Source organism: Neodiprion fabricii, chromosome 3, assembly GCF_021155785.1.
Source record: "Neodiprion fabricii isolate iyNeoFabr1 chromosome 3, iyNeoFabr1.1, whole genome shotgun sequence".
In the NCBI taxonomy this organism is placed as follows: Eukaryota; Metazoa; Arthropoda; class Insecta; order Hymenoptera; family Diprionidae; genus Neodiprion; species Neodiprion fabricii.
This window is the reverse complement of record NC_060241.1, coordinates 10,930,261-10,945,390: the sequence shown is the minus strand read 5'-3', so window position 1 is coordinate 10,945,390 and position 15,130 is coordinate 10,930,261. Positions and strand designations below refer to the sequence as shown.

Genomic DNA, 15,130 nt, shown 5'->3' with positions numbered 1-15,130 from the left:
CTATCGTTTCATGCCGTCATTGAACCAGAAATGGATGGGTTCTGAAGTACTCCAAAAACAGGTATGGATACCAATTTTCATAGAGATGGCGGATATTGTGACGATTTTCTAGCGTCATTTTGAATTCGTCGCTTCGAATTTCGAATTTTGGTGGTCAGATCCATGATCAGCGACCTCGAAAACAGGTTCCACCGACTTTCGGTGAAAATCGATACATTTTTCGTTATTGACGTCAGCCATGTTAGATCCGGAATTTCGAACTTTTGAATTTGGCCTTTAGATTTGGAAAGAGCAACGTTAGAAACCCCTAGAAATCAAGTTTCCCTGAAATCTGTACATTAGGCCCTACTATGCAATATATTATAAATTGTTAAAAGTAGCATTTGAGGAGGGCAGTTCATCCTCTTAAAATTGATTTCAGCCGATATAAAAAACACGTATCTTTTATTTTAGCATACTTAACATTCCTACCAAGTTTTATCAAAATCAGAGGCGGACGCTTCGCGGATGTTTCTTGTAAGACTCCCGATCCACGGGAAAAGGTCCCTCTACGTTGCTTTGTCTGGGCGGGAAAAATTCAGTCCGACTACTTTCCGCACAGACTCTGTATACCTACTGATTTACTTTTCTGTCTTATTGTCTCGAATCTGTTGCAAGAGTTTAATAATCCGACATTTGACGTTATGCATCCTCTATGCAGGCTAGTGTTGAAAAACATATGTCGTTGAGATGTGCAAATAATGTATATGGTCTTCTCAGCATTGCGTAGCTACAAGTTGGTTTCGCTTCATAACAGATGGTGTGGTGCATAAGAATTATGAATGTAGTTTTGATGTTTACCAAGATGGTAATTATGTAGACCACTGTAGATATAAAAATTCACAGTAAGAGGGTGTAAGATGCTATTATGGTAAGTGCATGTCGATAATTAGTGGTGCTGAGAGGGCGCATTCGCGATTACCGGCTAGGACGTAACATATGCTCAGTTTGAATGAAAAGTAATTCATTCTCTTCGTTTCGAAAAATTTCAAAAAACTTAGAGCTACCATTTTTGACCGAACCAAACCAAAAACTCTATTGGGCATAAAAATCTCAGCGGGTCAGGTCTATGACCGATTAGTTTGACGTGGAATGCCCCATATGCACAATTCTTTTCTTTTTTGTTGAGCTGTGTTATGATTTATGTCAGTCATTCAGGTATGTAACGTAACAGAACTTGATTTAAAGCACATGCATCACCCTTAAATTTAAAGATCAATTTTTAAGGCAGTCAACCAACACTAATCTAAGCAATGGATCAACGTCCGAAGCGGCAATATAAGAAACCAGTTAGATTTTAAGCAACATCATCATTCGATAACAACGAATATAAGAAACGGCGTATACAGAAACCGATCATAGCTCCAAGACTGACAATACTTTTGCTCGGCATGCTCGGATAGCAGCATGGAATGCTAGCCAAGGCAGCAAGAGACATTAAAAATCCAGTTGGTGATATAATTCCCACAACCCACGTCCTAATCACCACCAGTACCTCACCGACAATTGTATTTCTGAAATCTTTGATTTCTAGCCCGTAACTTTATATCATGTGTGTTCCGCATATACTGCATTAACGTCATTTTCAACAGCTACATCATCTATTTACGTCCCCATTCCATTCTGGAACCCGCTTTTTACACACGGCTTCAAAGGTCAGTTCTACCCTGCACGATCCCTCAATTAACGGCCATCCCACGCCAGGTAATATAACATCTCGGTCATCTTGTTTCATTACCTCCACTTACACCCGTTCATCTTCTGATTATGATTATATTGATCAGGGTAACTTTCCTTTTGTCATTACTTCTCATAGCATCTTTTGGCATACCCAGATTACCTTCCATTGCCTGCTATCGAAACTTCACACGTTACTTATAAGTGAATAATAAATTTTCTCGGGAACTTGGACAGAATTGATCAGATTCAATTTATCAAAATTTGCAACGTTTCGTTGGTTTTATTTATTTTCCAACTTCATCAGGAAAATAAATAAAACCAACGAAACGTTGCAAATTTTGATAAATTGAATCTGATCAATTCTGTCCAAGTTCCCGAGAAAATTTATTATTCATTACATTTAACATGGATGAGAACCAAGATTTGGATGTTACTTATAAGGTGCCTATCACTTGCATTGCTATTTCAAAGCCAACTTTTTCGCAGACCCTTTAAATCCAGGCAAAAACATCTGAAGTGTAAAAAAATCCACAAGTTCCGTAAAATTTTATAAGTGTCATGTGAGCTTTGCAGGTATGAATTGATAATTAAGGGAACTAGATTCAAATAGAAAACAAAAAAACAAAACTGGTTTTATACGTTTTGCGGGTAAAGTAACCAGAACAATTCAAATTTTTAATTTTTTTCTTGTGCACAAGGACGAGACCTATAACTTTTAGTTGAACATTTTTTCCCTCACACGTGTTACGTCCAGCATACCACTACTCTCTATTTTTCCTATTCGCTAACTGTCCCACAGTTCTTATACGAATATCATAGTCTCTGTCCTGTCCTCTTATCTTTATCTAGTGTCACGCTATTCACTATCGCGCTTACTCATCTAATTCTATTCACTTCCTTCAGCATTTGCACACCTGTTCTGCACCCGTACGTTTCAAGTTTCTAGCGACACTCCTATTCTAACTCTCAACAACTTCACATCTAGACTTCTTACATAGCTTCATATAGCACACTTCGTTTTTACCGCCATCTCAGTTTCTTCGAAGTAAATATATAAGTAATATCTAAAACAAACCCTACGTTATTCAACTCTCATACTGATTTCCGGTTGACCTAGTTCGTAAAAGTGAAGCTAACCGGTTTACTTCTACCGCCCAAGAGTAAACTTCATTCACGGACGTAACATTGGTGTCAGCGGTGGCTTTCCCTTTCCGGAAATCCAGTGATACAATTTTACGTGTGTGCTACGCATGAAGTGCCATCTGATAGACGGGTTCCAAATTGTACAAGCTTAATCTCGGTGGTCGGGATCGTCGTCGTCTCAGTACTTTATTAGCGTGCGCCAGAGCACGAAATACAGAATATACAAAGAAAGAATTAGTTAAGAATAGATATTGGCTATTTTGTATCGAGTTCGGTTGGAGTACCCCGCTGGGGACGCATTTCCTAGAGATTTCCTTCAGTTATGTGCCCTTGTGACGGGCGGCTCTAAAACGCCACGTTACAATACATATTATATATTTAATTTTGTTTAGCTTCATTGAGAAAAACATGTAGAGTATGATTTTCATAGAATCCTCAATTGTTAAGAGATGCTCCTCAAAACGATATCTATTTTCAACCCCCAGTGCAAAGAGATTTTCGCATACATATGCACAAAACTATACGCGTTGCCAAACAAAGGGTCCGAAACAATGCTTGCTAGGCTCGTGGACCACGCAGGGTGGGGATATTAGGCAGAGCCAGGAAGCTGAAGCAGCAAGAATAGTTGCTCGGCGCCGTGACGGTGACGAAACTGGGAATGAATCTGATGAACATTAACATTTTAATAGGTATAGAATAAGATTTATAAATAGAAAAGATTTATAAAAACCCCTTTAATAATAAAGTTCATACGTTGCATAAGATACATCCTCTAAACATTATTGTAGTTGTTATGTATAGCATAACCTGCCGGAAAGCAGACAGAATGGCCGATCAGACGGGGTATTACCAACCCAACCTAACCAAACCTAACCTATGTAAGCAATAAAATGGCGTGACAGTCGGCGTTGGACCAGCCTGACCTAACCTAATCAATGTAAACAACGAGATTGTGGAGCAATATAGTTGAAAAAATCGCGGAGCAGGAGCGTGTTACTCAGCTAACCTGACTTGACCTAACGCATGTAAACAAAAAGATGGCAGTAAAATGGCGGTCAGTCGATATGTTACCAAACCTAACCTAACCTAACCTACATAAACTACAAGATGGCGAGGCAACAATGCGGATAAGATCGTGGAACAAGCCCACGTGGAGGATGGTGGGTGCAAGATAGCGGAGTGTAATGACGTGGTTGTAGTGGAGTTGTAAAATGGCGGGGTGAATCTATCATTTCAAAATAATAGTGGGATACTTCAAATACATTCTTTCACACTAATGGACACGATGGCGACATTACAATTTAGTAGGCTGAGAATGTTGATGACCCGTAAGCTTTCGCGCAAATTGCTTAACCCATGCATATTTTCCATTCTGAGAAAGCGTCATATATATAAATCTTGTCAGCGATGGGTAGAGGAATACCGGCAGAAGAACAGTGGTAAACACACCGTTTGAAAATAACGGTAGGATATTTCAAATATAGAACACGAATATACAATGGAAAAAATTTATCGTGGGGGAGGGTGTGGTTGGTATACAAATCACGAGCTTACTAAACAAGTTATGCTGTTCTGATAGTCTTTTCATCGTGAACTTCAGTATGCTTCGTGTGTGAAGTTTGTACAACTTTCATCGACCATGATGGATCACAACAAAATGAACCTCATCAGTCGCCTGGACACTCTACCTACCAAGAGAATGGCAGATCTGGAAGTTGGGGAGTAGTATAACGTGACGAGGATAAGACGCGTTAACGCTAAATACGGTTTGAGTATTCTGCTTGCGCTCGAACAATGCGACATCTTCTTACCACCACGAATCCGCGGAAATCCGTAAGACGATACTTGACGATATTCTACGCCTGAAATGTCTTGGGGGTGAATATAATGGATTTGAATTTTTGGGAAACGGATGCGCATAACTGGCAAAAGCACAAATATATCCGCAGAATAGTATGATTCTCTTGAGAAATGTTGACTGTTAGTCGGTGTCGCTTATGGATTGGAAATTTGTATCAGGCGTACACTTTTGATTGAAATTTGTCTGCACTGAAAATAAAAGCGAATGCGGCAGAAACCGGATAGTCAGTTTTCCATCAATATTCACACAAGAAAAGTAAACACTATTTCAACTTGTAATATGGCGTTGATCGTGGACCTTCAACGTTTCGTCGGTTCCGGCAATAAGTTTGTACCCAAGGAACTTTGTGCCCTAAATATAAACGCATGAGGTTCAGCGCGCATTCTCTTCAAACCACCTTACGCTTGGGCAGTTCTACCGATCGAATACAAAGCTACTAACGCTTGGCTAACACGCAATTTTCATGGAATACTATGGAATGTCAGAATTAAACCTTACGCTAGGGTGGAGAAAGTTGTAAAAAAGGTAGTTGAATACGTAGCACGCTACGTATACGTCAAAGGGAAGGAGAAGAAACGGTGGTTAATGAAAATCTTCGATAGTGCAAAACCAGGCATGAACACGAAAGACTTGTACATTTCACCCCTATCACTGGAAAAACTGAAACATATGAAAGAGGTGGGATGGCGCGATGATAGTCACGGATACGTTTCAATGGCATACAATTGTGCTTTCGAAAAGATCCAGGGACTGCAGAAGTGGTGTGTGATGAAGTGCATCGGGTCTCTCGCGGAATTGTTCTGTCCATATAATAAATTGGGCAATTTCAAGTAAACAAGGGCTGAAGATATCGCGAATTTACCAAAGGAATTTATTCTCACGTTCGCGCCAAACTCCATTGCGCTATAAACTGCCTGATAATATGCGAATGGCCGATAACATTGTCAGCTACCGCACATGTCCCCTACATTATAAATTTATAATTCAACTGATTCTAACAGTAATGCATTCAATGGTTCACCTCCCATAGTTAAAGACTGCCTACAATGCAGACTACTATCCAAAAAATGTAAAAATTAAGAGTAGAAAAAAATATTGATCTAATTTTTTGCGATTATGTATTCAGATTTGCATTGCGATTACCCATACAGTAGCGCTCAAAAGTATTTTGATAATATGTAATTCGTAATTACTTTGATCACTCGTTTTTCTTACTTTTCTTCATATTCATTTTATTTTCAAGGAATTGAGCGTTAATTTTTAACAATTATGTAGAATATCGAATTTCTTTCAACAAATAATATTATTGATTTTTATAGCTTATACTTGCATGTAATTAACTCAATTACTATCTTTGTCAAAACACTTTTGAGCGCTACTGTAGTTTTGAGTAAAATTAGCTATAAAATGTCATATTTTGATATTTTCGTACACATGGATCTAAAATATCCACAAGGGTATTTATATTGGCAGAGACAGCATCTGTGAAAAGAAATAAAAATACCTATCAATCGCACTTGATTGATTGTCTAATTAGTATTATTTTATCGCATTGTCATACTACACACCATTCTAACTTCTCACTATAACTCTAAAGTCAAATTTCAAAAAGTTTTCAAATGTTTTTAAAAGTTTTTTAACATTGTCAATAGTTTCTGAAAGTTTTCAAATGTTTTTAAAAGTTTCTTAACATTGTCAATAGTTGCTGAAAGTTTTCAAATGTTTTTAAAAGTTTCTTAACATTGTCAATAGTTTCTGAAAGTTTTCAAAAGATTATATAAGTTTTCAAAAATTTCCACAATTGTTTAAGTAGCAATATAAGGAGAGTTCTACTTACAGATTCCTGTTACTGGAACTTACCAACATCCTCCCCAGACTCAAACCCTTCTCCGCGGTGACGTCACAGTCTGCCGTACCGACTTGAGGTCAAAAACGTGCAACCTTATGGACAATTTTATCGGCCGACGGTCAAAATCGCACTGCTTTACCGAGAATTCTTATCGGTCGAACGTCAAAATCGAGCTGCTTTACCGACAAACTTACCGACCAAACGTCAAAGTCTCCATATTAAGTAGGGGGGACGTGAACTTTTTTACAGACCTGGATGGTGGTGATCCGTCCCGCATTCTTTTCCCACGATAGAACTGCTGATGTGTAACATCAATCACCTCAAATTCCTTTCCCACGGTAGGACTGCTGATGTGGAACATCAACCACCTCACATTCTTTTCCCTCGTTGTCAACCACGCGACATTCCAAAATTAATGATCCGAAGAATTGTTTTTTACCAACTCGGATGTCGATACGTTATCATCCACATGACATTCTTTTTGGCTTGTAACTGTAATGTGAACTTTACGATGAATATAGAACGGGTTCAGTCAATGTTAGAGTGCAAGGTCGACCGATAGCTGCGGTAGTATAGGATTCAAAGCTATGGATCTGCGGTGTTGGGTCACTATCGCTCTAGGAATGCAAAACATAACTCGGTTTGAGTACAGCTCGGTTGAGGATGGAGAGCAAGGTTAAATGCTACATAAGCTTCGTATTGGAAAAAATTCTTTGTTAAGAGCTAATGTGAAGGTGTAAAATTAATTCATGAATATTCTCTAAAAAACAGTTTTATTGAGTACAATTTTCAGGGTACAGTTGAAAATCACTTCACAACGATAGTACAGCGCACGCGCACACAAACATACGTACAGAGCTGTCCTATAAAAAGGACGCTCATCACTGCAAATGATCATTCAGTATCAACTTGTCAAGTATACGTGAGGAAAAAGCTAAAGATGGAATCCACGAAGTGTTTGAGATTGATTGTTATTATGGAATCGGCGTATAAAATCTTGGGAAAATCATCATCAACAGCAGAAATTCAAAAATGGATAAAGTTCGGAAGTCACAATATTCGGCTGCTGAAAAAAATTTTACGAAAGGCTTCAACGATTGGAGAAAAGACAAGAATCATCACAACGACCGGACTCTTGAAAGCGCTCGCGGAAAAATTCAAACTTGTTTAGAAAACGGGCAGAGGTACGCGGAAAGAAAGAAGAAACGATCGAGTTCACTGGGAAAATTGGAATCAGGTTTTGAGGGAGAATTCGAACTGGATCCATCGTCAATTTGAAGCATAAAGATGTGGAGAGATTTCCAGACGACGCAAAGGTACTGACTGTGACAAGACTAAAAAACGCTTTAAAGAAAGCTAGGAGCTTGAAAGCCAACGTTATCCTGGCTTGTAAATTTGAAGTTGGAGAAGATGTTCACACGGTTAGAGCCGTGTGACGTTCTTCAATCTCATGTGAATTGCGTTGGTGTTCCCTGATTCTGGTGTTAAGGTGGCGGCCAGTTTGACCTATATAAACTTGGTTGCAATCATTGCAAGGTATTTTATACACAACATTGGAACGTTTGCCAATGGGGATCTTATCTTTTCCCGTATCAAAAACTAGTTGTAAATCTTTTGAATTTTTTCCAACAAACTTGACATTATGTTTGGCGAATAGGCGGTTCAGAGACTCGAAGAGACCAGATACATGTAATATACTTATCGCTGGGATGTGGATGGGATACAGGTTCTTAACTCTAGTAGTGAATAGGTTCAGGCTTTAGTTTAAGTGTTCATTACAGTGTTGTACATAAGAGTGACACGTCTTTGTCGGTAACGCAGTAAGAACTGAACTCCCTTCTCAGGTCAATCGACCCTCTGTCCCCGTTCACCTCCCACTCCACTCTTGCATCCCTCAACGTCATACTTACTCCTACACGCTGTACAAAATACCTTATTACTATACCTAAAACTATCTGATGGCCTGTGCATACTCGCATGTTTCTATTTTTCCGATATTACACTCGGCCATTCTGCAAGGATATCTGCCCTCAGATGTTTTATTCTGCTTCGCTGCTACCTGAATCGTCGTCCTCGTCGTTGGCACCCCACAGCTTCATGGAATCAGCCGTTGTTGATGTTTGGTCAGGCCCTTCGTGCTCCCCAACCTTTTGAACTGTGTAGCGGTCATTTCGTAATGCCCGTATTACTCTATACGGACCCAAAAACTTGCCTTTCAGCTTTAACCCAGCTCCGAACTGCGTCCTTTTTATTGCTACTAAGTCGCCGCTCTCGTACTGCCGGGCATCCTTCCTCCCTTTATTGTAGTTTCTTTTGTTCTTCTCTTGTGCTTCAGTGATCGCTTTTGCTGCCTCCTCGCGCAACACACACCTGTTTTCATCAAATTGTGCTGTCCACTCTGCTTCAATCAACTCTCTGACCTGCATGTCCTCCTTGATCCGCATATCCACCCCAACGAGCAACTGAAATGGCGTCTTCCCGGTGCTCCTGTTGACTGTGGAGTTCCAAAACCTTTGCACCTTCTCGACATGTTTGTACCAATCGTCTGGATTAGGCGCCGTCAGTTTTGTTAACAATGGTATGAGAGTATGGTTTACTCTCTCTACCTGTCCGTTCCCCCTGGGAACCCCGGTCGTAATTAAGGAATGCTCTACACCTTCTTCGATACAGTAGTCCTTGAATGCATTAGACGTAAATGCTGTCCCTCGATCGGAGATGATTCGTTTCGGATTTCCAAACACGGCAGCTTGCTTTGTCAATCTGTCTAATACCTCCACTGTATCAGTAGATTTAGTGGGATAAAGCCACGTAAACTTTGTAAATGCATCCACCACTACAAAAATATGCGCATATCTTTTCTTTGTAACAGTCATTGGGCCCACATGGTCAAGATGGTAAGTATCCAACGGCGTGTCTCCTTTGTCCAAAGGATTTCAATACCCCTCTTGTTTACCCATTTTCCGCTCAGCTAAAATACAGTCTAAACAATTGGCTATCACGTGCTCAATCTTTTCTCGCAGCCCCTTAAACCAGAAGTCTTGCTTAACAAACGCTTCGGTCTTTGTGACCCCAAAGTGGCCACGTTCGTGTGCCTGCTTGACTACCTGGGTCTGCATCGCCTTAGGCACTACAATTAGCAAATCGTCTTTACAATTTTTGTACAAAATATTATTTCTAATTACATACCCCTCGGTCCGGCTGCACGTTACGGCATCTATAAGCTTACGGACTTCACTGTCCCAAGAAACTTTGGACTTTTTTGACAGGTGTTGGCTTGGGAAAGTTTGCCACGGCCTGGGTTTTATGAGTACATGGTTTTATGGTGTCTTTCGAAATGACATACCCCAAGTACTCGATTTCTTTTAACATAAAACGACATTTTTCCCAGTTTATAACTAGCCCGTACTCTTCGGCTAATTTTATAACCATTACCAAACGTTCCCATGCCTCCTGGAGATTCTTCGCCAGGATAACAATATCGTCCATATATACTATGACAATACCCTTATCTATAAGCTCCTTAAATATCATCGTAATATATTTCTGAAATACAATCGGGGAAATCTCTAAACCAAACGGCAATTTTAAAAACTCGTACTGTCCCGTCGGTGTGACGAAACCTGTATATTTACGACTCTTTTCGTCTAGCCATACATGAAAAAACCCATTCTTTAGATCTAGCGTCGTAAAATATTCCGAACCCTGTAACGTGTCTAAAATATCATCTATTAACGGCAACGGGAAATGTGGACATTCAATAAGCTCATTTAACTCGCGAAAATCTATACAGACTCTAATTGAACCATCCTTTTTCCTTACTACTACTATAGGACTCGCGTATTCAGAATTTGACGGCCTTATCACTCCGTCCTCTACCCACATCTTCATTAAATCATCGACTTCTTTTTTTTCGCAAGGGGCCAGTCTTCGCGGCCGTCTAACAATTGGCTTCTCGCTCTTTAAAACAATTTTAGCTGTTAATCCAACATCTCGCGTCTTTTCCGGCTTATACCCGTTAATAATGTCTCTCAACGCGTCTCGATAAGGTATATCTTTAACATAAGATAAGTCTACCTTCTTGGTCTTCTCTATAACATTTATACTAAATATCTCCGGCGCATTTACGTTAGTCTCGGCTTCATCTAATTTAAAAAACGTCACTTCACCTCGTTTGACCCTAACTTCTACTTGGTCCAAGAAGTCAGTACCCAACAACAAACCGTGATTTGTCAAAACCTTATTAGATACTACATGCAATGTTACTGGCAAATTGTGCCCATCAGTATTAATTACCTTAGAAAAATCACCCCAAGTTTCATTACCAGTGGATCCAACACCTGCAAACTCAATTCTGCGGTTACCTAAAGGTGGTGACCCCAATCTTACATACTCATCTGATCTTATAAACGTTAAATCACTCCCCGTATCCACTAATGCTACAAACTTAGAGTCATCTATTGACACTTCCTTGGTGTACTTCTTCATATCTAGTCTTGAGACCACGCATGATTCTTTCTTCTTGTCCGGGCACCGCGCCGCGATGTGCCCAAACTTATTGCAATTGAAACACTTCGCTCCTTTTTCTTTATCCGGACACTCCGCTCTAACGTGATCTTCACCGCCACAATTAAAACACCTCGTTTTGTCACTTTTCTCACCAACTGCTCGCTTCCTCGGATGACCTTTTGCTTCCGGCTTCTTCGTCTTGTCGTCTTTCTTCTCGACGGGCTTTGGTTTCGTCTTCATGTCCCTTTTCATCGCTTCGTACTCTTTGAACCGCTCTTTCAACTCTTGCATCGTCTTGGCACCATACAGTGCACTTTTGTTTGTTACTTCGTCAGGAATACCCTGAATAATGTACTTAACTAATGATCGTGTATTCACTGTTCCTTGCCCTGCAATCTCACGCATAGCGTACATGTACTGTTGAAGCGTCTCCTCCGTTTTCTTCTTCCTTTGCCCCAGCTCTCGGTGAATCTGCTGATCGGTCACTTTTTCTTGGAATTCGTCCTCCAGGGCTTTCTTGAGCTTAGCCCACGTCTTCGTACACCTTTCCTGCCGCACAAAAGCCAACGCTGAACCCGCCAACATCTTCTTTCCGAACGCGACTTTGTGTACGTCAGTCCACCCACAAACTTCCGCCATCTCTTCAAAATCTTCAAGCCAACGAGAAACGTTCATCAAATTGTCCCCGCTGAACTTCTCCAATGAGTTCTCCACGTCTTTTAAGAGCAATAACGTCTGCTTGGGTCTGTTCGGTCGTCGGATTACTGGGGTTGCACGGTCTACTTCGTCGTTGTTTTGAAGGTTCACCTCTTGGCCTGCCCCGGCGTCTTCCGGGATGCCTTCCGGTTCCTCTTTTTCGTCTACATCTTCTTCTTCTTCGTCGTCGTCGTTGTCGTCTTCCTCGGCCTCTCGCGCCTCGTGCTCCCGTTCCAACCTCAACGCCGCCATCAACCGCTGTAAAAGTTCCCGCTTCCGACCTGATACCCTGAGGTGTCTTCCCCTGAGCTCAGCTTTTAGCTCTGGTACGGTCATTTGGGCCACTTCTTCATCGGTTAAACCCAACACTTCGTTAACTCCTCCGTTGTTTGCCATTTTATCAAACTACACTGTCACACTTAACTTTAAACTCGAACTGTCACAATCTAGATCACGGTTGAGCCCCCAAATGTAATATACTTATCCCTGGGATGTGGATGGGATACAGGTTCTTAACTCTGGTAGTGAATAGGTTCAGGCTTTGGTTTAAGTGTTCATTACAGTGTTGTACATAAGAGTGACACGTCTTTGTCGGTAACGCAGTAAGAACTCAACTCCCTTCTCAGGTCAATTGACCCTCTGTCCCCATTCACCTCCCACTCCACTCTTGCATCCCTCAACGTCATACTTACTCCTACACGCTGTACAAAATACCTTATTACTATACCTAAAACTACCTGATGGCCTGTGCATACTCGCATGTTTCTATTTTTCCGATATTAGATACATATGGGATGGGGATATATGTGGTAGCAGGTCTATTGTTATCGTCTGCGGGAGCAGAGTCAATATTATTGTCAGGTAAGTTGTTGATGTAGGTGCGTCTTTTATTAATATGTTGGTGTAATAGGCCATGAGGATAATCATTCAATCTTAGTATATTGTATATGAGCGACAGATTTTTTTCCTGGAACTCTGTACTAGAAAGATTGATGGCTCGGTCAACTAGGTTAATGATGGTGCCTATCTTGTAGGACATTGGATGGTGAGAATTAAAATTCAGATATCTTTGTAACCAGGTTTTTTGTGGAACCAATCCGTTTTGATATTATTGTTGTTGTGTATCAGAAATACATCTAAGAAATTGATGGCGTTATTTTCTTCTTTTTCGATAGTAAATTGTAAACGTGGATGATATCGGTTAAAAGTAATGAGAGTGTGATCTATTTTTTCTTTAGGAACAGCAGTAAGAATATCATCAACATATCGAAAATAGAACGGTAAATCAAAATCAAGATTGTTAATGCAAGACGTTTCCAAGTCTTCCATGACAAGGTCTGGCAAGATTGGGGAGAGAGGAGATCCCATGGGCAACCCGAATTGTTGTGCATACGTATCGTTGTTAAATTTGAATATTGCAGATTCAAAACATATTTTTAAAGCTTCATCTAGTTCAATAAGGGGAATTGGGATCTTATTTTCGAGAGAAGCCCAACGGTTGTTTACTGCGCGCAATGCGAGATCTGTCGGAACGTTGGTAAATAGTGATATTACATCTAGCGATATTAAAGTATAGTTGTCTGGGATAATCAATGTTTTTATTGTGTCAACTAAGGAAAAGCTATCTTTAACTCTAGAGATGGGAGGTGTGATATTAGTGGTGAGCCATAAATTAATTGTCTTGGCTAAGGCATAGGTCGGGCTATTGACAAATGAGACGATAATTCTTAACGGGACTTCCTCTTTGTGAATTTTAGGTAGCCCATATGCGCGTGGAGGGATACTGTTGTAAGTAGAAATGCTTCTATGTAGGTTTTTGCTTATTAGTTTGGAGGTAAACCAATTGAACGTGAGTTTATTCACCCTAGTTTGTAGGGAGTTACACAGATCATATTTAGCAATTCTGTAAGTGTTGGTGTCAGAAAGCTGCTGCCTCATTTTGTTGTTATAAGAGTCTCTATGCATAGCAACCAACGTATTGCCTTTGTCAGCTTTTAAAAACATAATGTTAGGGTTGTTTTTTTTAAAAGTCATGGTGTCACGAATTTTTTGTCAGTGACTGAATTATTGATGTTGTTTCTGGGGTACTTTGGGAAAACAAGAACTCGGTTAGTGAAATCGGATCTAACTTGATTTCTTGACTCAGTAGGAAAACTCGTAATTTTTTCTTCAAAATTGGAAATGAGGTTGAAGACCGGAAGATCGCGATAGTTGTATGGACGTCCGAATTTGTGACCAAGTTGTACTATTTCAGTAACATTTTCAGGAATAGAAGTGTCGGTTAGATTTTTTAACCAATTATTTTTTCCAATTGAATACGAATCTTTGTGTTTGTTCGAAGATTTTTTTTGAGCAAGTAAATTGGTGAATTTATTGATATTACGATTTTTGATAGCAATGAATTTATTGTTTAACATCCGATGTTGGGATTCAAAGAATTTATTTCCTGAAGTACTCCCTAGTTTAAGGTTGATTTGTTCTGCTAGGTTGATCAATATCTTTTCAGAGTTGATAATATGTGTACGGACATCATTGATTTCTAAATTCAGTAGCGATATTTGGAAATAAGTTGTAAGTTGTTTAGCTTTGGTTTTTGATCTTGACAGGTTAAAATTAATACTATCAAAGGTAGTCTTTGAGAAATTTAAATGTTTAGGCATTATTCCTTGTTTCTTACATCGAAGAAGAAAGATCCTGTGGTTCTTCATCCTCGACATTTTTTCGGCTGTCCGGATCCAACGGCGTAAGTAATCAGCTGTAATAAATACCGTTTTAATATAAAAGTAGTTTAATATAAAATAAAATTAAAAAAAGTTTAATATAAAATAGAAAAAAAAAAAAAAAGTAATCAGCTGTAATAAATACAGACAGTTAAATAAATAATTCGTTCTGAGGAGGGCCCATATCCGGGTCGAAACGTTAACTAAAAATACGTTTACTTAATTGACCGATCACCAAGATTCTATAATAGATAAAGTTTCCTATGTCTCTACACAAAAACACTATTTCAGAATTTGAGAAACTTAACGGACTTTCCATCAAGGTTTATGGTATAGACCAAGGTGATCGGAAAAAAGTGAAATAGTACCGACTCGCCTGAGTCAGAATAAGTCTGATAAACCTGTAATTCATCTTTTAGCGATAGAAACTGAAATCACTGACGATGACGATGATGGTGATATGGAAAATTATAAAAATAATGGAATCTTTCATCTTACTTGTATTCAAAATTTGTCTCGATTAACAAGTTCTTAAATTTCTAACCGTAATGGTCGTACTTGGTTATGTGATAGATGTTTGACTTAGTTTCAATCTGAAAGATGTTCAACAAAGCACAAAGTTTATTGCATGAGTTT

At 39.5% G+C, this 15,130-nt stretch overlaps 1 protein-coding gene and 1 long non-coding RNA gene across 2 annotated transcripts in view; both read left to right on the top strand.

The window, feature by feature from the left end:
* LOC124178536 (sodium-dependent dopamine transporter) overlaps positions 1-15,130 on the top strand; it is a 420,680-nt gene that overhangs the window by 128,292 nt on the left and 277,258 nt on the right. The gene's annotated exons all lie outside the window — the stretch shown is intronic.
* Positions 12,671-14,655, top strand: LOC124178561. The gene is made up of 3 exons (XR_006869840.1): positions 12,671-12,804; positions 13,351-13,352; positions 14,642-14,655. It is a non-coding gene; the product is annotated as an uncharacterized LOC124178561 (long non-coding RNA).